The 22,437-nt window shown below is 29.9% G+C and overlaps 1 long non-coding RNA gene across 1 annotated transcript in view; it reads right to left on the bottom strand.

Moving 5' to 3' along the window:
• Window positions 1–14,292, bottom strand: part of LOC147816673 (uncharacterized) — a 96,361-nt gene extending 82,069 nt beyond the window's left edge. The window contains exons 1-2 of the long non-coding RNA XR_015428716.1: window positions 14,195–14,292; window positions 1,709–1,786 (exon numbers count right to left, since the gene is read on the bottom strand). This is a non-coding gene — a long non-coding RNA (uncharacterized LOC147816673). The remainder of the gene's footprint in view (window positions 1–1,708; window positions 1,787–14,194) is intronic.
• Between the last annotated feature and the right edge of the window lie 8,145 nt (window positions 14,293–22,437).

Below are 22,437 nucleotides of genomic sequence, written 5' to 3'. Positions count from 1 at the left end.
TATTCCATCAACCATCGACGTTTTCCAATTTCCTTAGCAGCAAATTTTGATTGTTGTTGGCCATTTTTGAAAGATTTAGTTTAATTTCCGATATTTTGATGTGATATTATTACGAAACGCAAATTTCGAATTTGAGTGATCACATTTTCACGTGTAAAAATCAAGTTTCGATCGTAAATCTACGTTATTTCAATCTATCGTTTTTTGATCCTGTTTTTTGAAACTCTAGGGGAGAGAGGGGTCAATTGTAACATTTTTTACTTAACTATTTTTAACTAAAAAATCCAATATATTATTAGTATTAATTGACAGACAAGTAAAGTAGACTATCCTCTACTAGAAAAAAAATAAATACCTGATTTTAAATATTATTATATTAGTTATTAACAATTTTTGACAGTCGTGCAGTTGTTACAATTGTCCCCACTTACGGGGTCAATTGTAACAATTCATAAATTCAACTAAAACATAGTTAATTATACATATTATCATAGTTGTGATATGTTTTTTTATTGATCAAAATAGAAGTGATATTTTAGGAGTAAAAATAATTATGAGCAGAAACCTAAAGGGTTAAACTTTTAACTTTAAGGGGTTAAAAATTTTAATTTATGCTGTGAAAGGTGACAAATAAAATAATGCACATGCAACATAATATAAATGATATAGGAAACCATTGGTGGTTCTTAAAGAGTTAAGTAATGGTTTGTAAACATAAGATTATTTATTTTCAGCTGTTACAATCGTCCCTTTACTTATTGTTACAATTGTCCCCAAGACGCCATTTCAGCTTCATTTGTTAAAAACAATGCTAGTTAATTAGCAAAACTAATCTTTTTTTTTATTGAAATGTTAATTAAAGTGTCCACTTACATATTCGGTTACTAATTTTTATTTGTTTAAACAAAATTACTTTGTTACAATATAATATTCTAATACCAAAAAAAGTACTTGCGTGGCGTGAAAATATCTTTTGTGATGTAACTCTTTCAAAAGTACATAAAAATGGTTGCCATCAGGGGTGTACATGTAGATTTATTAAATACACCTTGTACGCCACCTAGGAACCAAATCTAGAACCCGACACTCGAAATTTTTGCTCTGTTATAATCGTACCCTTCAACGTATTACGATACTCGAATTCTGAGTTATAAAATAATCACATTCTAACACGCTTAATTAGCGACTAATCCATTTCGAATCCATGTCGGTTTCTGATAATTTCCTCTTAGTTTTTCACATTCCAATATTTTTTGTACGAAATTAAGACACCTGAATTTCGAATTATAGAGCAAGGACATTCTGACGCATTTTATTTGCGGCATTCACTAATGAATCGACGTCGTTTACTGATCATAGTTCAGTCCCACTTCATTTTTTTTAACAGAAAGATTTTGATTAATGATATTTCGACACGCGATTGAAAAACTGAATTATCATTTTTTGATATTGCTCACGACGCTTTTAATACAAATTCAAATTTGTTTCCGTATATTTTTTTTATAAATTTATTCATTGCTTTTTAGCCATTTCCATATGATTTTTTAAAGTCTCATAGTTTCAGACAAATTTGTTTATTAGATATTATGGCGGAACTTACTAGTTTGGCAATAATAAATTCTTTAAATTAATATTTTTTTAAAGTAGTCATTTTTCTGTTAATTGTCACTTTATAGCTATTTTTCGTTAAAATAGTAGCTATAGTTACCTCTCATCGAACTTAGTAGCAAATAGTTGCATTTTAGCTGCCATTACATGCTTTCTCTTCTCTCTTACAAAAATAAACCTAAAATTGCAAGAAAAACAATTAGATATCAAATATAATACATAATAATATATAGTATGTAATAAATATTACAATATACAATATAAGTATTTCAAAGCACACAAGTTCGAAAATTCACAAGAACAGGGATAAAGAGGGTAACTCAAAAGAGATGGATAAAATTCTAAATACATTTTTGATATTTGTGTGATAGGCTAACAGAAAAATTTGATTGGTTAACGATGTCCTTTAAAAGTTGCAGGGAAAATTCTAATTCGAGGTTTTTTGGTTAAGAATAAGTTTGAACTATTTTTATATTTTTTAGCGGATGGTATAACTATTAAAAAACAAAGGGCAATTGTTTAGAGGTAAATTTTAATTGTGATTTCTAGGTCAAAAATAAGCTACAACATATACATATTTTTTTGGTGGAAAGGTTAAAAAAAAATTTCGTTTAGTGTTTGAAAAAAAAATGAAAACATAAATAGTGGTTATTAAATGTGTTTATTCATTAAGCTATTAATTTTGGTTAAATCCTACGTCTAATGTTCGACTACGAGAAACCTAAGAGACGTTTTTTGATAATTGTTTCATAGACGTCTCCTAAGACCCACTACTTGTTTTAGCCATATTACGTTTACCATAGTTATCTATAAGACGTCTATACTTAAGCCATTGTGGATTACATATAAGTAAGGCCCGGATTTTGATGACATTTGCATTTTTTTGCATTTTCGGACATTTTTTGTCCCTTAGAGCATTTTTTTAGATTTATAGGGCATTTTCTTTAAATTTGGGGGCGTATTTTGCATTTTAAAGCATTTTTCCAATTTTTTGTTTATTTTTTCTAATTTTTATTACTTTTTATTATTACACTGGCTTCCAAACAACGAAGAAAATCTCTAGGATATTAAAAGGTGAAGTAACATCTGTTCAAATTGAAGAAGAATTGTCAGTAAGTGTGACCGTCCTTTTCAAGTACGCACCAATAACATCAGTAGACGTTGAAAGAAGCTTCTCCTGGTATAAAAATTTGCTTTCAGACAAGAGACGCTCGTTTACATTTCAAAATATTAAAAAAAAAATTTAATAATCCACTGTAATTCTGATATTTAGAAATATTATGAGATGAAAGTTGTTATATTCATTTAAATTTCGATACAAAATGAAAATTTTTTGGAGTCAATCTACTTTCCTTTTTTTTTTTGTTATTTTAGGATATAAAACATATTTTTCAAACTTTAATGAACGTAGAACAAGTATTGCATTGCTTTATATTTTTTGAAACGACTCATAATAATTGTAAAGAGTAAAACATTGTTCAATATTTTTACTTCTATTTAAGTGATGTCATAAGGCATTTTTAGCGCAATTTTCGCATTTTAAGGGCATTGTTTGCACTTTTAAGGGCATTTTTTGCACTTTTAAGGGCATTTTTTGCAGTTTGTAAGGGCATTTTTTGCACTTTTTAAGGGCATTAATTGAGATTTTTTAGGTCATCAAAATCCGGGCTCTAGTTATTAGAAAACGTTTAGTTTGAGCGATGAGATAAGGAAAATACTTTGTGGGAGTACGTGAGCTAACGATTATTGCGGGTTACGCTTGTTTGTAGATTTTGTGTGGAGCGATTTTTGACACATCTTTTTTTTTTTTTTTTTGGAACCTACAATGGGTAGGATTATTCACTTGGACGATAAGAGTCAGAGGGCTTCTGCTCCCAAAGGAGTGCTCCAGGTTCAAATCCCAGAGGAGGCTTGTTTTAAAGAATTCTACTCCTGGCTCTCACATCAGATAACAGTGGTGACGAAAAATATCCTCGATGGCAGATGACATGAGTTCGAACTCCCTTGCCGTTGGACTTAATGTGAGAGGCTTCCATGCTTTTTCTTTCCATGCTTCGAGTTTTTCCTTTAGTTGTTTTACGCTTCGGATTAGTTTCATCAAACAATCCTTCACGAAAGCCAGTTTATCCCAATACTTGATCCAGGAGCTCTCCTGCCTTCTGGGATGGTTTCAAAACTACATGGCTATGGAGTTGAACATTGATAGTCATCAGGGGTCTGTCCAGACATTTTGTGAAAGATCCGTTTTTTTGTAAAAATTGTGAAAAAATTGCTCATAATTTGTGAATATAAAATAAACGTTAAGTCACATTCTTTCAACCAGGGTCCGCTTTTGTAAATTTGTGCAAATAGGGTCCGTTATTGCAAAAAAACTTTTTCAAGGAGTTTTTAAATTGTAAATAGATACAAAATTATGCTCAGCAGTGTAAAATTATAATTAAAAAATTAAATTTTAAAAAATAAACAGCAATTGCAGCTACAAAATTAGAGATACAACATACAAATATTTGGTATTTAGCCTATACTGCTGAACGCAGAATATTCATTTCGGACAAATAATGGAAGAAGCGTCTGCCGGACAAAATTTAGTTCGCTTACATCTGTCTTTCTCCCCCCTCTTTCCTGGGAAGGGTTTATTGATTAACAAAACAATAATGAAGATAAACAAATTTGTGAAGGGTCCGATTAAAAGTTAAATTATTTTGTGAAAGGTCCGTTTTTAAGTTAAAATATTTTGTGAAGGGTCCGTTTTTATGAAAAGATATTTTGTGAAGGGTCCGTTAACGGACCCAAATTTCTTCTAAACAGACCCCTGGTCATAAACTCAAAAATGCATCGACTGTTTGATGCAGTTTATAAAATAAAATGAACGGGCAAACGTATTGTTCAAAATTATACTTTCCTGGTCAAAAATCAGTTAAAACTTCTTGTTGAAGCTTTTTTTTTTCTTAATGGGAGAGCTGTTGAAAATATTTGTGGTTGTTGTAATTCATTTACGTCACACTAGAGCTGCACAATGGGCTATTGACGATGGTCTGGGAAACAATTCTGAGGATAGCACCCCCGCTTCGGTAGTCCGACGACCTTCACGCGAAGACGAGCACTTTACTATAGAACAGTTTAACGAGGACCAATACCGCACACCTTCGGTCCCTACGCAGACTGTGAAAATATTTGGCTGATCAATATAAGATTAATTTCGCGTGTGCTAACAGTTCCAAACTGAATTCGTAAATTCGGTTCAAAAATAAGCTTAATCAGGTATCAAAGTTTGTATGGCTTCCAGGTTAAAAGCAAGCATTCCTGCTATAGCCTAAACTGCTCTAGGCAGGAGGGGGCAATGGAAGTTAATGGTTAATTATTTCGTTGACTAATGGCATGATGGGGCAATGTAGTCAGCATTCCACGCCGATTTTTCCAGACGATCTAATGGAAATCGATCTGAAACTGTATGGGCTTTAAGAACCCGCCCTGTCATCGAACCCAAGTTTCTTTGAAAGACAGTTCAGTGTCTTACCTACTGAGACATCGGGACTCTTTTTTTTTATAGTGGTAAAAAAAATAATAAGCTAGTAGTTTTCAGATGAAAAGTTTGAGACGTATTTATAAGCTTACGATATTTTCATATAGGCTAACTCTACGTGGTAAAATTTTAAATTTCGCTTTCAAAAATCTCAGAATTCTTAAAACATAACAAAACGCTATTTTGCCGTTACAAAGTCTAAAAATATTAAAAAAATATCCGGCTAATAAAAGAATGAATAAAAGGAACAAAACACATAAATAAAAATTAAAAAAATGCAAAAGCACGAGATTTTGATGGAACATCGGAGAGTTGTTGATTTTGGAGAAGATAGTTTTTGTTTTTGGAATTTGAGGTTTATACTAACCCGCTACGGGTTTTTCTATATACATTTTTAACAAGATTATTACTAACCCGTTACTGGAACTTCAATTTGTTACTTTATGCCTTGTTTTCAAATAATGAGTTTTTTTTTAAAAAAAAAGAAAGGTTTCTTAATATAGCTTGATTCGTTACATCGTAATTCGTATTTTAGTACAAGATATATTTTTTATTGTGCTAATGATATCCAACCATAGACTTATGGAACTAAAATTCAAATTTTTGGAGCTTGTTGTCAAAGACTTAGCTATATATTATTTAGTTTTAGCTATATTTTATTTATTTATTTAATTTCTTTTGCTGTTTAGCAATCGAATTTTTTTTATGGGACATCGTTTTATTAATTGGCTAATGTTCGATGGAAGAAAATCGATGGATGGAAAATCATCTAGAGATTTTTTTGAGACAACTTCTTATCTGTGGGATTGGGTAAAGAAATTTTTGGTGGTTAAATGTAGGGCTAATGGTTTTTTACAATGGGCTACTTTTCGAACACAAAGTTCACTTTTTTGGTTTTTAGGTCAGAAATTAGCTTATACTTGTTTCGGCTGTAAAAAAATTTTTTAGAAAAGAGACAAATGAAATTTTTTGATGGGTTAATGCAGAGGTGGGCACCACAAATGATGCGGCAATGCGTTCTGAGTGATCCGCGATTCTGTTAGCAATGGACAGCTCTACACAACGTTAAAAAATAAAAATTACTCTAACGCTTATTACATATTTACTCTTTGTCATTTTAGTTCAGGAATATGTGTTAATTACTTATTTTTAATCAGTAATAAACATTGTTTGAAACAAGTACCGCTCATTGCCCACGGATGAACATTTGAAAAATCTTTAATCGTTCTCAACTTTAAATTTACAACTAGTCAATGAAGAATTGGTTAGAATTCAAACAAAGTGTCATCGGGGTAAATGTTTCAATGTTGTGTACAAGCATGTGCAATTATTGCGACAATTTAAAAAAAAAAAGACTTTGAAATGGGCTAATCGTTCAAACATTTGATTCAAACATATCTCTGCATAATTTTTTCAGTGGATTTCCAAACCAAAAGTTTTGGAGAGTTAAAGAAGAGTAACAAAATTTCAACAAGAAGATTTCAACAACATTTTGAGTAAAACCTCATACTGTGGTTTCTAAAATTCTAAGTAAAGAAATTAGTTAAAACTTGTTTCTTCTGCCCTTTATTAATAATTGGTTTATATATCATAAAACATGTAAAACCAATTTCAGCCATAACTTTATTTTAGCTAGTGATCTGACGAAAAGGGCTGCCGGATTTAAGTCAGATTAAAAAAAAGAAAAAGAAAACTGGTGCGTTTTTTTTTGTTGCTCAAACCACTAAAAAGATAGGTTAAAATAAATACAATCAATTTTTATTAAAATAAAATATTTTTAGAAAATTCAGATAACGTTAAAGAAACTTGATAATGTTTTAATTACATAGTACTGTTTGCCAAAATTAAAATTTTGCCTTGAATAACTTTCGTTCTAATGATCGGATTTTCAGGTGGTAAGTGTCAATCTTAATGGCTTCTGAGGTGACTTCAAATAAGCTAATTAATGCTACCATTAAAATACGAAATCAGACACAAAAACGCACTTTCTCTGAATAAACACTTTTTTTTTACAAATTTGGATTCCTAACCCTTTGAGTAGGGAAGGGGGTAAATAACATTTCGAAAAAATTGGATCAAAATTTGGGGTGCTATGAACTTATATATATTTAGTATCGTCAAAAAAAGAGACCAAGAAATATTGCCATAACAGTAGAAGAAATTTAATGTAACCATACTCTAACTGCGTAATCGACAAGAGAAACCTACTCCGTCGCTAAGCAATCCAGTTGAGCAATAAAACAGAATGAAATAATAACTGAGACGAACATTGTGTTAACTCTAATCGAAAAGGCTTTTTTTACCTATTAGTAAAATGAGTCTTGGTTTCGATTTCCTGGCGTCCTCACTTTTCAACTACAATAATCAAGAGTATTAGTAATTAGAGCTCATACGTTGCTTTGGCGACCGCTGCTGTTTGATAATTTTTGTAGAATTTTTTTTTTCACCTTTAATTTTGTTATGCATTAAGTGGGTGAGTTTATTTTTGAGATATGGGACCAGAGAGAACCCATAAATACTTCTTGAGTTGTGAATAAAAGAGAATTTCATCATTTGAACAGTATTTTTGGTTTTTATTGTTTTAAATAAGAATCAGAAATTCTAACCTACATTTCAAACTTGATCGTTTTCAATACCAATTCCGGTGAATATCACAAATAAAGACGGTCCAAACTGATTGACACGGTCCCAAAAGTCAGAGTTGAAGCAGGAAAAAAAACGATACCAAGGCCTAAACTTATCGAGGAAAAGCCAAAGAGCGTAGGCGGGGATACCTTAAGCGTCACACACAAACGGAAGAACGAAAGGATTCCGTTCGCAAACGCAAGTTTTAAGCTCGTCCCTCACAAAAGTACCTAAGTGGTTGAGAGAACTGAACCTTACCGAAGAGCGAATGGCGACTTTCCGAACTCTTTTCATTCAAATACGAGAACTGGGTGTTGATCACCAGTTAAGGTCTGGTTTCTTAGGACAAGCGACTTATCGGAGCGTCAGCGGGACGTCAACGTCCCGCTGACGCCAACAAATTACTGGTTTGTTAGCTCAAGGCCTGGTTTCTTAGAACTAGCGCCTTATCTGGGCGTCAGCGGAAAGTTGACGTAGAGCTGACGCCAAAAAAATACTTTTCTGTTAGCTCAGCGTGAGAAGTCGGTCCAACGCAGACATTATCTCTCATTGCGCATGCGTTAATAAAGTAAACAAATATTTATTTTGAATTTGCATTGATTTTGTTATTGTCGACAAGAGTTTTAGAGAACAAATAATGACTTTGTCCAAGAAAAACCCATTATAGCTGAGTTAAATGAAGAGTGCTATGTTTAATGAAGAAGCTATGTTTAATGTCAAAATCAAAGTCTTGGCTGATTTCAATGTGCTGTTGGATGTTGTCCGCCATTGCTTCTGTCGTTAACGTCACGTTGTAATCCAACTGCAGTTGAGTTGGACGGCAATTGTAGTTCAAGATGAGCGTTCGATGACGTATACTATCAAACTCACAAATAGACCAATCAGAGGTTAGCGCTGATTTCCAGCTGACGGCGTCCTGTCCTAAGAAACCAGACCTTAAGGGATAAAAGGATCCATTGTCAACATACCCATTAACTTGCACAAGAGCATAGACTGTCTTCCCCGCAATATAAATGATTCATTCAAAAATCATGTAAAATTGAAAAAGACCCTAGCTTTCAAATCATATTTCGTGTATGAGCTTGTGAATCCGAAACGGGTGTATGATGCAGCTTACAATCTCCATCAAACACCAGTGTACCAATCCGAAAATGTTAATATTGATCTCGATTGGCTGGTCAATGTCTATTCAGTCATCAAAAGAATTCACATAGAATGTGATTGATCTGCATTTAAATATGTCTGCGAAATTGTGTACCGAGCAGTTCAGGATTAACAGTTAAAGATGTCCAAGATGAAAACACAATAAAGTTTCTGTTTAAAAAAAAAAAATTAGACAACAACCATTCTGCCAATGGGTAACCTGTGATCGACTTGAGGCGATCCCAACTTTCTTCATTTTGTAGTGAATCGTATTTTCTTTATTTTTTCTTATCTTCCTTTCTTTAAATAATTATGGAGGAAACATTCGTTTATCTTTTAACATACATCTAATATAGTAAGTGTAATTTTAAAGATTATTTTCTTTTTTAAATAGTCCTTAGAAAAATATCTTGAAGTTTTTAGGCAAAAGATTTGTCCTTAGTAGATTTCTGCTCAAAAAGAAAATATTGCTTTCGTTTTCATCTCCTTTAAAAATAAAATTTGAATAGATTTATAAATTATTTATAATTTTCAAAGATTTTAGTATTTGGACACTTGAACTTTATAAAAAGCATTCTTTACATTTTTCAAGTTTTTTTAACCTCTTTAAATATGGAAATTTCATACTTAAACCAAATTTTGTATTATCTTATTTATATACAGAGTTGTAGGACGAACCATAAAAAAGATCTCATAAAAAGATTATAATACACATTCACAAGTTTTAAATGATTCAATATTTTTTTTATTTTTATAATTGATAAAATTAGTGAACGTTACGAGACATTTAAAAATATTGAAATATGTATGTTTAAGAATATTGTATGATTCATTTTTAAAAAAATCGTTTCATTCTTCAAAATATGGGAATTATGTGAACTTTCATTAGATAAAGATAATTTTATGCATTCTGAAACTAATTTTCGTAAATTCATCATAAAATGTTGCTCAGCATGTTAAACAGTTACGATTCTGATCAAAATAATGATCAAGAAAGATCCAAAACGTAACGGATGATGTAACTGTAACTAGATGGTAAAGATTTCATTGGCATCAAAAAATATAAAGAAAATAAACGCCCATTTTTAAGATTCGCATGACGTGAATGAGAAAAAAAAGAAACATGAGAACTGTGAAGTTTCCAATGCGAAAAAAAGTGGAAAATAACGCTGGAAAAACCGTAGAACTCCAAGAGTGAAATAGAAAACAAAAAACTAAATAAAAACAAAAAGAAAGTTAGAAAAACCGCAAGAGCCGCGAAAGGCGAATCAGGGCAAAATGCACGTCTACTAGCCATGGATAGATTATCGTTAACAATGGCATGCAGATATATAAACAAGATTCCCGGGTATCAAGATGAGTTGATGTGAATAGGGTGGTCAGAAGTTTAGCATTATCGAGATTAAAATTATCCCCAAGATGCAAAGAATGTGAAGCAACAGCTTTATCGCATTTTTTAAAAGAGACTTATCGACCATGTTTCTTTAATCAAAATTTTACAACGCGTCTAATTTAAACAATATAGCCAAGGTAGAGCCGTGATGGCTCAGGGGATAGAACGTTCGCCTTCCACTGAGGTTAATTGGGTTCGAATTCCAGCGATGGCTGGTCGATACGAATTTCGCATCCAACCACAGTGCTGACATAAAATATCCTCAGTGGTAGACAGATCATGTGCTAGAGTCCCATTGCGGCAAGGCTAACCATGGGAGGTTTTCTTGGTTTTCCTTTCCGTGTAACGTAAATGCGGGTTAGTTCAATCAAAAAGGTTCTCAACTAAGGCAAATTTTCCCTAATGCTTGATCCAGGATTTCCCTTGCCGTCTGTACTGGGTTCAAAATTACAAGGCTACGGGGAGTTGAATATTGGTAGTCCCAAATTCAAATTTGGGTCTGCTGTTCAATGACGATTATGAAGAAATATAGCCAAGGCTGCACTGGAAAGGAATTCATTCTCTGTTTCACTCTCTGTTGCCAGGTTTTTTTTTTTCACTTTTATTTTCCATTTTCCGTAGGCATTTTTTATTCATTCACTTTATGTTTTTTATTTCAATCCCTTTAGTTTTCTTCAATCACGTCTGCGAAGTCTTAAAAATCGGTGCCTATTTTTGAACGAGCTATTGCTATTGCTTCAAACGTTGCCATTCTTAGGGCTCGCTAGACGTTAATGACTCGCTGTTGTTGTTGTTTATTTACGTTGCACAATGGGCTATTGGCGACGGTCTGGGAAACATCCCTGAGGATGATCCGAAGACATGCCATCACAATTTTGATCCTCTGCGGAGGGGATGACACCCCCGCTTCGGTAGCCCGACGACCTGCACGCGAAGTCGAGCACAATCACTCGTAACGTGGATTTTTGTGCACTCAAAACATGTCAACTTATATTCAAATTTTCATATTTTTTTGAAGATAAGAAACTTTTTATGTTCTCGCTTTAGTTTCTGGGGATTATTCATTTAGTAACTCAGCATATTAAATTAAAATAATTTAATCGATATTAAAATTAGTTTTACGTTAAATAATGGTTATGGCTCTTAGATTGAAAAAAAGTGCAAAAGAATACATAATTCGACACGACTTTCTAAAAAAAATTAAAGCAATGCATTTTTATTTCTTATTTAATTATTTATTTATTTTTGACTGATGCTCTGAAAAACATTTTTTAGAATGTTGAACAATTCCGTCTATAACTGAAATTTCAAAATTGGAATGACCCCTCTCCTCTGGAATCAAAATTAAGTAGTTACGAAGGTAATTATTTCGAACAATTTTACGTCTCCGCCCTATTCGAAATTCTTGCAAAATATATTTTTTATTCATCGATCCAAAATCTATTGTTGAAATGTTTTAGTGTATACTTAAAGACGTATATCAATTATCCCTTTATTTTATTATTATTTTTTGCTTAAATTACTCAAGTTATGTGATTGATACTCAAGATATGATACTCGAGTATGAATAGTAAGTATGATGGGGGTTTTCACTATTTTTCTTCATCTTTCCTGCCTCTCTTAACAAAATAAAGGGATCAGTTTAATTTCTAATAATTTTAATAAGTTTAATTGTTTCTAACTGTTTCAAGCAATTAAATGTTATGTCCAAACAGATTTCAATTCTGGGGTTAATTAAATCATTATTAAGTTTCAATTGAGCATAAAAGAAACATTAACATTCTTGTCTCTTAACGGCAAAATAAAAGAACCTTTTCTATTTATAATTTCTAAAAAAAGTATATCAATACTATTTGTTGATCTTATTTATTACAGCTACAAAATTATTTGTTATCCAAAAATCTCTTAATCTATCTTATTTTAATATTAAGGGAATTCTATAGTTAGAAAAAGAGCAATTGTTTGAGATGATGATTCTAAAAATAGCACGGTTTTGGAATCTTGCAATTACCACGTATATTTTCTGCAATTTTCTATTTTTAGTATTTGCTCTTTAATAAAATAAGGCATAGTGAGCCATTTTCTGATATAACAATATTTTTTTTGAACTGTGATAAAGTTGGGAAATAATATTAACAGCTTTTTTAAGCAAATTTTTTCAACATTAACCTTTTTAAAAGGGAAACTTTCTAAAAGATAGCGGGAGAAGATAAGTTTAAACGTCAATTATAAAATTGCATGTCCATTATTTTTGTTCATTTAAAAAACAAAGCAATATGTTGAATTTGTTCACTGTGCACATATCTGCATTTACTTTTCATTACTTAAACAAATACGAAACAATAAAAAAACAATCAATAAATATCCTCATTTTTAAAAAAATAGCATGCTTAGTAAATAATCAGCTGTTTTGCATCGAATAAACTTAAACAGCAGAATGTTTTTGAATTTCCTAACAAGATTTAATTCTCAGCTAGATGGCAATAATTTTAAATTTTCTTTTCATAAAATCTTGACAATAATTTAAAAAGAATTTTTACTTTAAAGGCAAAACCTAAATTAAAGTACTAAAAAAAATTTATTAATGAATTATTGAGAAAATAATATACGTGGTAATGTAAGGAATAAGATTTACAGAAATTTTAAAATTTAATTATATAGTTGGTAAAATAGTTCTGCGAAACAAGCGTGGACAGGTAATTAGGACAATATATAAGATGTTGAGAAAGTTTAAAGTGCTTAAAAATTTTGACTACGTATTCATATTAATAATTAAGTATGCATTGACCATATCTATGCATACGTATGTACATTATTGAAATTGTATCAGTAATTAAAAGAACAAACTAAAAAACCAAATTAGAAAAAAGGTGATGTATAATTACATTCTATCAGAAATATGCTTTTAGAAAACTAGACATTCCTCGAATAAAATGTTTTTTATTCAATAAAAAGTATTATTCAAATCCCTTTAAAAATTCGCGAATCAATTTTTAAAAAAACTAAAAAGAAACATCGTATTTTATAATTGAAAAAAAAAATTAGCAATCTGTTATTAGCAAAAAAGTAATAAGAAAGAAAACTTTACGCTACTCGTGTGTAAGTCAAATTCTTTTTAAGTTAACCACATTTACGATGTCGTGAGCTGGCTTAGCATTTACGATGCCCACGATGTCGTGTGCTGGGCTTAAATTTGGAGGCAAAATTTAAATTTCTGTTTTTATTTCTTTCGTTCAGCTAAAATTGATTTTGAATATTATTATTATATCTCTTAATATATTAATTATTATAGTTTTTAAATATTATTATACCTTTTTTGTGGAGAGATAACGAAGTATTTATTGTGATATCGATTTTCTAAATTCGATATTAAATTCAAACTTTTGAATATTTTGTCAAAAAACAACGAAATCTTGTGTTGGCCAATTTTTTGGTGATCAAATGAAAGTTACTGATTTCCTGTAATTTTTATTAAAATTTAAAACATTTTAAAAATTGCCAGAAAATTTTTCTGTTTATAAGTGTCACTGGTAGAATTGTCATAAAAGCAACGCAATTTTATAAATGATTTTTTTTCGAATAATTATTTGGACAAAAAAAAAGCTTTTTTTTAAATTAATGAAAATGAAAAAGATTGTGTTTAAGAAAATATGTACCTTGTGCTTTGAAATCTACAATTTTGAGAAGAAGAAAAAAGCCAGCAAAAGGAGCAGGTTGCAACGTTAAGAGTTACTTTTATTTTTTTCAAAAAAAAAAGGAAACTATAAATAGTGTTGCTGCAACTAGAAAAAAAAAACAGAATTGTTTTTGAATCATTATTGAGAAGTGAAACTTGAATTTAATTTTTGATCGAAACAGGTAATCATAAAATTAAGCATGGAACATGAGAATGAAATTCGTACCTGAACTATGGTTTATCACATTATGCACCTAAATCAACGCCATCGCTCTTCCATACAAAGGAACTTCTTTTTTTCAGGACAAAAAGGCCACAACTTGTTCTGTAAAAATTGCAAAGAAAATTATAAGAGAACAAATGGGGTAATCGGCATTTCAAATCACAAAATTTAATAAAAATTTATTGAAAAATTAACGACACTTACATTTTAAAAAAACGAATGTGTGCACTGTGCGAAGGATCACGGGAACAGGTAGAAACGAGACAGCAACTTTATAGTTTGTCTATTTAATGAACTCCCCTTAGGACAAAGACTAAAGCCGTATACTGTTATGGAGTCTCAGTCGTTTCAGGTGGCCGGGGTGCAAGTGGCACTTTTTACACCTTCATCATGAGGTGAGGATCGTTGAGGTGGTATGCGTTCTATTCCTTGTAAAATAAAAGTAATTATTATTAAGTGGACACATTACCCGAGAATTTATCATCAGAGATGATGCAGATTGAACAGTCTGGAAAAAAAGATATCACCCTGAATAACTTTCGTTCTAATGATCGGATTTTCACAAACTAAGTGTCAAACTTAATGGTTCTGGGGGTTACTTCAAATATGCTCATTAATTAGAACTAACTATTAATCAAGTAACGAAATCATACACAAAAACGTACTTTCTCTGAATAAACATATATATTATTTACATATTTGGAATCCTGACCCTTGAAATCGGGGGGGGGGGCGAAACAGTTTCGAAAAAATTGGGTCGCAATAAAGATTTATATATATGGTGTAAGTTTAAAAGAATGCCAAATTACCAATTAAACAAAAACAATTAAAAACAACCTTAAAGAAATTAAATGAATGACAAGACAGCGAAACGTGTTTCTCCGTTGCAACGCACCAAGAGGAGAATTTTTGAGGCTGCTTTCTGTGCAAAGAAAACAGATTGGTTTTTATTTTATTTTTTACTCTCTTTTAAAGGTATAATTTGAATCTATTAATAAATTATTTACGATTTTCCAAGATTTTAGAATCTGAAGGTTGAACTTCCTATCTGACATTGTTTTAAAGCTGTTTTAACGTCATTTGTATGAAAACTTTGAACTAAAACCAAATTTACATAAGTTATTATTAATTTATGAAGAGTTGTAGGGCTAATTACTTTTACACCTCACTTCGAGTCTCTTAGGTAAGGAAAAGAGAAAAAATAAGATCCAGCAAAAAATTTGAAGGACCCGAAAAATATTTCGATATTGATGCAGAATCACAAGTTTTTGTAAAATTCGCGATATTTCTTTTCGATAAAATTGAAAAACTTAGTAAATGTTACAACATTCCTGTAACAACATTCCTTAGTAAATGTCCAACAATATACAAAACCACAATATTCAATATTTAATTTCAAAAACTTGTAAATTTGTGGCCATGAAATGTTGGGCTTCAAAATTTTAATTGTAACATTTGTGAAATAACAAGTAATTTTCAAATTTAGAACTTAAAAAGAAGTTAGCTACCTACTAATATGAGTCCTCTCTTGAAACTATTAATCATGCATAAACTATCCTACTACCCTACATGGGGGCACAAGAATTTGCTCTTCATAAGATTTGCGAATGATACTAAGTAAACTTGGTTTGCAATAAAAGAATGGATGTTATTTAACGCACTCATTTCATTAGTTTATTAAAAAATATAATTTATAAAATTTTTAAAAAAAATGTAGGTTTAAAACACCCCTAATTAAATAAGAGAACAATTGTTTTTACAATACTTTTTTAACTTTGACATTCCTCTCATGAGATAATTTCTTTTGTCCTTTTTTTATTATTAGTTAAAGCCAGCTTACGCATTCTTGTATTAATTTTTGCATTTTATATTTGAAATTTCCAAGTCGAATGGCATGAGATGATGATTCTAAAAATAGCACGGTTTTTGAATCGATGACAAATAAGGCATATCGAACATTTTCCTGATATGCAATATTTTTTTGAATTGTGCTAAAGTTAATAAATAATATTTACAACTTATTAAGCAAATTTTTTCAACATTATACTTTTTAAAAGGGCAACTTTCTTAAAGTTAAATGAGAGGAATAACTTTGATTTTTAAAATAAAATTGTATGTCCGTAATTTTTTGTTCATTTAAAAAGCGAAACAAAATGTTATATTTTTTGCTGTGCACCCATAGGCATTTGCTTTTCATTACTCAAATAAATAAGAAACCATAAAAAAGACGATCTTCATTTTTCGAAAAAAAGTATGCTTAAGTAAATAGACAGTCTGAATCGAATAAATTTGATTTGCAGAATATTTCTAATTTCTTAATAAGATTTAATTTTTAGCTAGCTAACAATTATTCTAAGTTTTCTTTCAATAAAAATTAGACAATAATTTAAAAAGGATTTTTACTTTAAAGGAAAACAAAATTTAAAGTACTAAAATAATTGATTAGTATACTAATGACAAATAATATACGTGGTAGCTTAAAGAATAAGATTTTGAGATATGTAAAAATTTAATTAAATAGTTGGTAAAATAATTCTGTGAAACACGAGTAGACGGGTAGTTAACAAATTATAATTTTAAGATGCTTAAAAACGATAACTACGTATTCGTATCAATAATTATAAAATATATAATGTAGAAATTGATAAACATATTATTCCAAATATATGCATACGTTGTTATTGAAGGGACAAGCTAAAAAATAAAATTAAAAGGAGCTGGTGCATAATCGCATTTTATCAGAAACATGCATTTATAAAAATACTATTCATTGAATGAAATGTTTTGATTCAATAAAATGTGTTATTCCAGGCTCTTTATCAAATTACGAATAGATTTTTAGACGACAAAAAAAGAAATATCATAATTTATAATTTAAAAAAATAAATGATTAGCAATCGGTTATTAGCGAAAAAAATATGAATGAAATTTTACTCTACGCGTGCGTAGGTCTACTTCCTGATAAGTTAACCACATTTAAATACTAATCGCAAGATTTAAATATTTTTTCATTGTTGCCAAATTATTTTTTAAAAATAATTAATTTTCATTTTTCTCTGCTTCTATCAACTAAAAACTATTGGAACTTTAAAATTTGCAATAAAAAAATACGTAGATTAATATGGTATAAAAAATTTATACCTCATAATTCAAAATTTTTTCATCCACCATTAAATTAAATAAAAAATAAATTATTTAAAAATATTTTTTGCATGAAATTATCTTTGGGTAAATGGGCTTTATAAGTAGGTGTAATTTTTTTTCGAATTACTTACTGAGTTTTAAAAATATTACTAAAAACGCAAAAAGTGAAAGTATTAAAGGGTCCAAACTTTGAATCGCTCCCCTGACCTAACTAATAACACCATTTTTCCCAGATTGCAGCTAACCCCTATATTTTGAAGGTTAAGAATCCAAATATGTTTTTAAAAAAAGCATGTTTATTCAGAGAAAGTATGTTTTTGTGTCCGATTTCGTAACTGAATAGTTAGCACTAAATAATTTACATATTTGAGATCACCCCCAGGAACCATTAAGATTGACACTTAGTTTGTAAAAATCGAACGCATTAGAACGAAAGTTATTCAACGTGATATATATATATATTTGCAGACTGTAATACATAAGTATAAATACATAAATAATAATAAATATGAATACAAAATACAAGTATAAATATGTAATTATATAGTAGATATATAGATTTTGATTACCTTTATATATAGATTTTGATTATATATCTATATCTATATAATTATACTTCCATATATCTATATAATTATACTTCCTGTACCAAGTTTGTCAGTATAACAAAGCAACAAAAAACATGTCTCTACTATACATGACATCACATAACGCTTATTCATCAGTCCAATAGATATCACCCTGTTATACCCTAGTTAATAGTGCAATAACCAGAAAATAGCAGGAAACCAAAAAATAGTAGAGTAATAATGGAAGCCAAAAAATAGCAGACATAGTTTATCACAGGAGGGTGCTTTTTACTCCCCTGATTCCCTTTCTCTCTTCAAACCTGTCTTAAATATTGATCCAACACTCCTAATTGAAATAGTTAAATCTCGTCACCACTTTTGCTCCAGACAAATGGCGAGGGGAGTTCTTTCCATAGACAGGCTGCGTAAGAGATTGTTTAAATTTCTAATATGTTTTGGAAAAGGTGGACTGTTGATTGCCTTGCTTAGCTAATTCTTTATTTTTAGACATAAACTGATCGTTAAAAATAAATTATAAATCATTTAACATAAGTATTGCTTTTCGGTTTAGTTTTTCCTCACGCTGCATGCATGTGATTGGTCATTAAAGGTGGCCATGTAAAAACAAGCAGACATACAGTGCGGGTTTTCTTTCGTTGTTAGGTACATTTCCAGATGCCGATTTGTGTAATATGTTCTGTTGTTGAAATGCAGGCATTATATCTTAATTATATTATATTATATTATATCATATCATATTATATCTTAATATAGACATTATTTTTCGATAAATAGCTTCTTTAATTAAAATTGTCCTCTATTTCCTGTTGGAATAGATGGATCAATGCGTTTTATAACATTTTCCATCATGTAAAAGTCAGTTGAAAAATCACTTATTTTAATTGTGGTATACTTATTTTAATTGTGGCAATCGATAATAAAATAAGTATTTAGGCAATCGATAATAAAATAATTTTTCGATTAATCGATTTAGTTACATTGAAAGAAAATGTTCCTTTACTGGTTTTTTTCCTAAATTAATGAATATAAAAACAAACTTTAATTTTCTTGTACCTTTACTGATGTTTCGCATCAAAAGTATGTTAAAAATACGAAAAACAACTTCTAACCAGTGAGGGAACAGGCATTTTCCTTTACTGGGCATAGATTTCCCAGTGAATGAACAGTATGTGTTAATATGTTGACATTTTAATTTTCAATTCATGATTACAAAAAGAAGTTAGCATTTTCCAAGTATTTATATGTTATAATTTCAAGAATAGGCTTGCTTTTAAATATTTGTATGGCTTATAAATTCATAAAGAGCATTAAAAAAATAATCAAAATTAAGTGTTCCTTTACTGGATGTTCATTCACTGGCAAGAGCTGTTCCTTCTCTTGGTCTTCTTACTACTTGTTATTTGAACCTCCAAAACTTTAAAACAATATTACGGAAGTTCTCCACAATTTTTATTGTGCATAATTTTCAATTAGTAACAAATATGTTGACACTGTCATTTAACTAAAATTACGAATTTTGAAATTAATATGATTCTTTAAAAGGCAAGCGAAGCTTAAGTGTACCTTCTCTGGTTAGTTTACCCTACCTTTTACTTGTAGTAGCCTGCCGGCAACAAGAAAGAACATATGTCCTGGTTGTAGAATTAGATATGAGCCAAATTCTTGAAAAATTTGTAATTGATTCGAGAATAAATTTTTATTACTTTTTAATACGATTATTTAATACGATTTTTATTATATATAATCTTTGTTTAGTATATCCTTTTAGTATAATATAATTAACTGAATGACCTCCAGATTGATTTGCCAATTACAGGTCCAATAACTACTAAAAATTGTATAGGGCATGTGTTATTGTTTGCTAATGCGTGTAGGCTCATTATTTAATAAATTATTTTTTTGCATATCGGAAAAGCAAACACTTATCCTTCAATCAAAAACAATAAATATCAAGTGTAATAGATGTAATTGTTATAAAAACTACATACTTTAACGTATATAGTTCAATTTTAAACCAAATCAAATTCATGTTCTAACAATAATGAGTTACGTTGACTTAAAGTTGTAAATTCTTATTCAATGTAAAATTTAACAAAAGAATTTAGTTATACAGTCAATGCTAAACTTATAACAGTCCCAAAAAATAAAAATTGTGACTTGTTTCTACACATTGGTGCAAGATAAAATGTTTTTTTATAGTTTACTTTATTATTATTATTTTTTTAATTTTCTATTATTAGTGTAATTAAAAAAAACTGAACTTGTTAGATATTTACTGACCACAGATGAAAATTTCAAATGATGTAACCCTTCATTTTACAGCTTTGCCTATAAATTATGGAAAACTGACATTAAGTTAAAAGTCCTTATTTCTAAATCGCCAGTGTTTAACCCTGAAAATGATACCTTGTTGTTTAAAAAATATTAAGTTTAATTTTTTTGTCATCTGGTTGATCTTAACTTGGAATTGCAAAACTAAAAACCTGTACAGAGCAGAACAAAAATAAATGAATATAAGTTTCATTTTCCTTCTTACTAATAAACACATTTGAATAAAATTATATTATATTTTATGATTATATATCATTTAACATGTTTCCCATACATTTCTTAGTTTTCGCCAACTTTTTAGGATAAAAGAAGAAACAGTTTCTGAAATATAATCGCTAGAATGCAAGCAGCGTTTACAAACTTTCGACACAGTGATTACTACAAAATTCAAATTTTGTGTCAAAAATCAAATATTTACCAAAAACAAAACAGTAAAATTAAATGTTAACATATAATTAGTTTGTAAAAGAACCGTTCTTTTAAAAAAATATAACATGTTAAAGTAAAAATCGAAAAAATAAGCATCCATGGAATAATTGTAACAATTTGTTGACAAACATTGCTGTTTTTAAGAAATTGATGGCTTCTCTGAGAAAAAATAATTCAGTGATTTCATTGGATGGGAGTACAAAAGCTTTCAGAAAGGGTGCAATAAAAAATCTATTATTAAATTGTAACCAACTAATTTTTTGGAGAATTTTATAAAGTGAAAAATATTAGAACATTTTGAATAATTTTGTCAAAAGAAAAAAAATACCCCCAAAGAATCAGAACATACTTGAATGATAAATAGATTCATCCCACAGAATAGAACAAATAAATAAATAAAAAAACTCTTGCTTTAATATATAAAAAAAGTAATCTCCTTCTTCCACCTCCACAACAATCTTTGCCTTTCCTAAACTGCAGTCTCCAAATAGGTCGAAGGTTTTTCCATTCAACCATGAAAGGTCAAATGTTTTTAGCAACCATGAGAGAGAGTTGTAAGTGGCATTCAAGTTTTGCAGGGTTATAATGGAGCAAATTTAAACGCAAGCAAAGTATTGCTCAGTCGATTATATTTCAACTGTTTGGTGATAAATTTCCATCTAAAAAAATGAATGCATTGGATGGTAAAATAATTTAAAGAAAACTTCTAGCTTTTCTTTAAAAATTCCCTGGCTTTTCCTGAATAATAAGATTTCCTGATAATTCCAGGTGGGTGGCCACCCTGTTACTTACTGATCCCATTAGTCCTGAAGACTGTATAGTGGTCCTAAATAGACCACCATTAGAATGTGATTTTGAATGCTGAACTTAAATTATAAAACATAAATAATTGAGACAGTTAATACAGCAAGTGTCAGTTAGAGTAATAAATCATAAAGTATGCAAACAACTAAGGAAGAACTCCATTATAATAACTTCTAGCATGCAGATTCTCTTAACATAGTTTAAGAAATAGTAAACATTCTAGAGAACATACTTTATATTGGTTATTTATAATTTCAAGGTGGTTATTTATAGTTTCATGCAAGAAGTACCAATGCTAAAATAATTCCACTATTTTCAAATACCTGGAGTTTGTTTCAAACACTGGTCTTTTTGGAAAAGTTATTGACAGAAGGTACAGAGTCATCAAATTCAGGGTCTACGCTGTCGTAAGACTGTCGCTTTGTTGGATTGCCTAAGATTTCACAAGCTGAAATACAAGACAGAATTATACTACTTGACGCAATTAAATTATGAAAGGGTGTAAAAAATGCCAATAAAAGATAACAAGAACTATGAGTAACAGTAATTTATAAAATTCCATACAAAAAAATATTCCAAGCTGCATTATTATTAGTAAATAAACAAAAGCAATGATGATCATAAACAAAAGACTATACTTTATAAACAAGTTAAGGGAAAGAGCTACTAAAATTAAACATGTCAACTTATTAATCCTGAATAAAGTTCATGACAATATAGACAAGTTATTTACAATATTTGCATAACTGGTGTGTGGATGATAAATATATGTGCATGCTTGTATGCTGTGATCAGATTTTGTCCAAAAATCTAGAACAAGATTTTTTTTTTCATTAAACCCAACAATACAATAATTTATATTTTTGAAAGAAAGAAAATTTATGATTTTTTAACTACAATGAAATGAGTTTTATGTGCCATTTAAACAAGAAATTTAAAATAAATTAT

This window comes from Parasteatoda tepidariorum, chromosome 1, assembly GCF_982258835.1.
Source record: "Parasteatoda tepidariorum strain Cologne lab strain chromosome 1, Ptep-v5.0, whole genome shotgun sequence".
Taxonomy (NCBI): Eukaryota; Metazoa; Arthropoda; class Arachnida; order Araneae; family Theridiidae; genus Parasteatoda; species Parasteatoda tepidariorum.
Note: the sequence above shows the minus strand (reverse complement) of the source record. Positions and strands in the feature narration are given on the sequence as shown.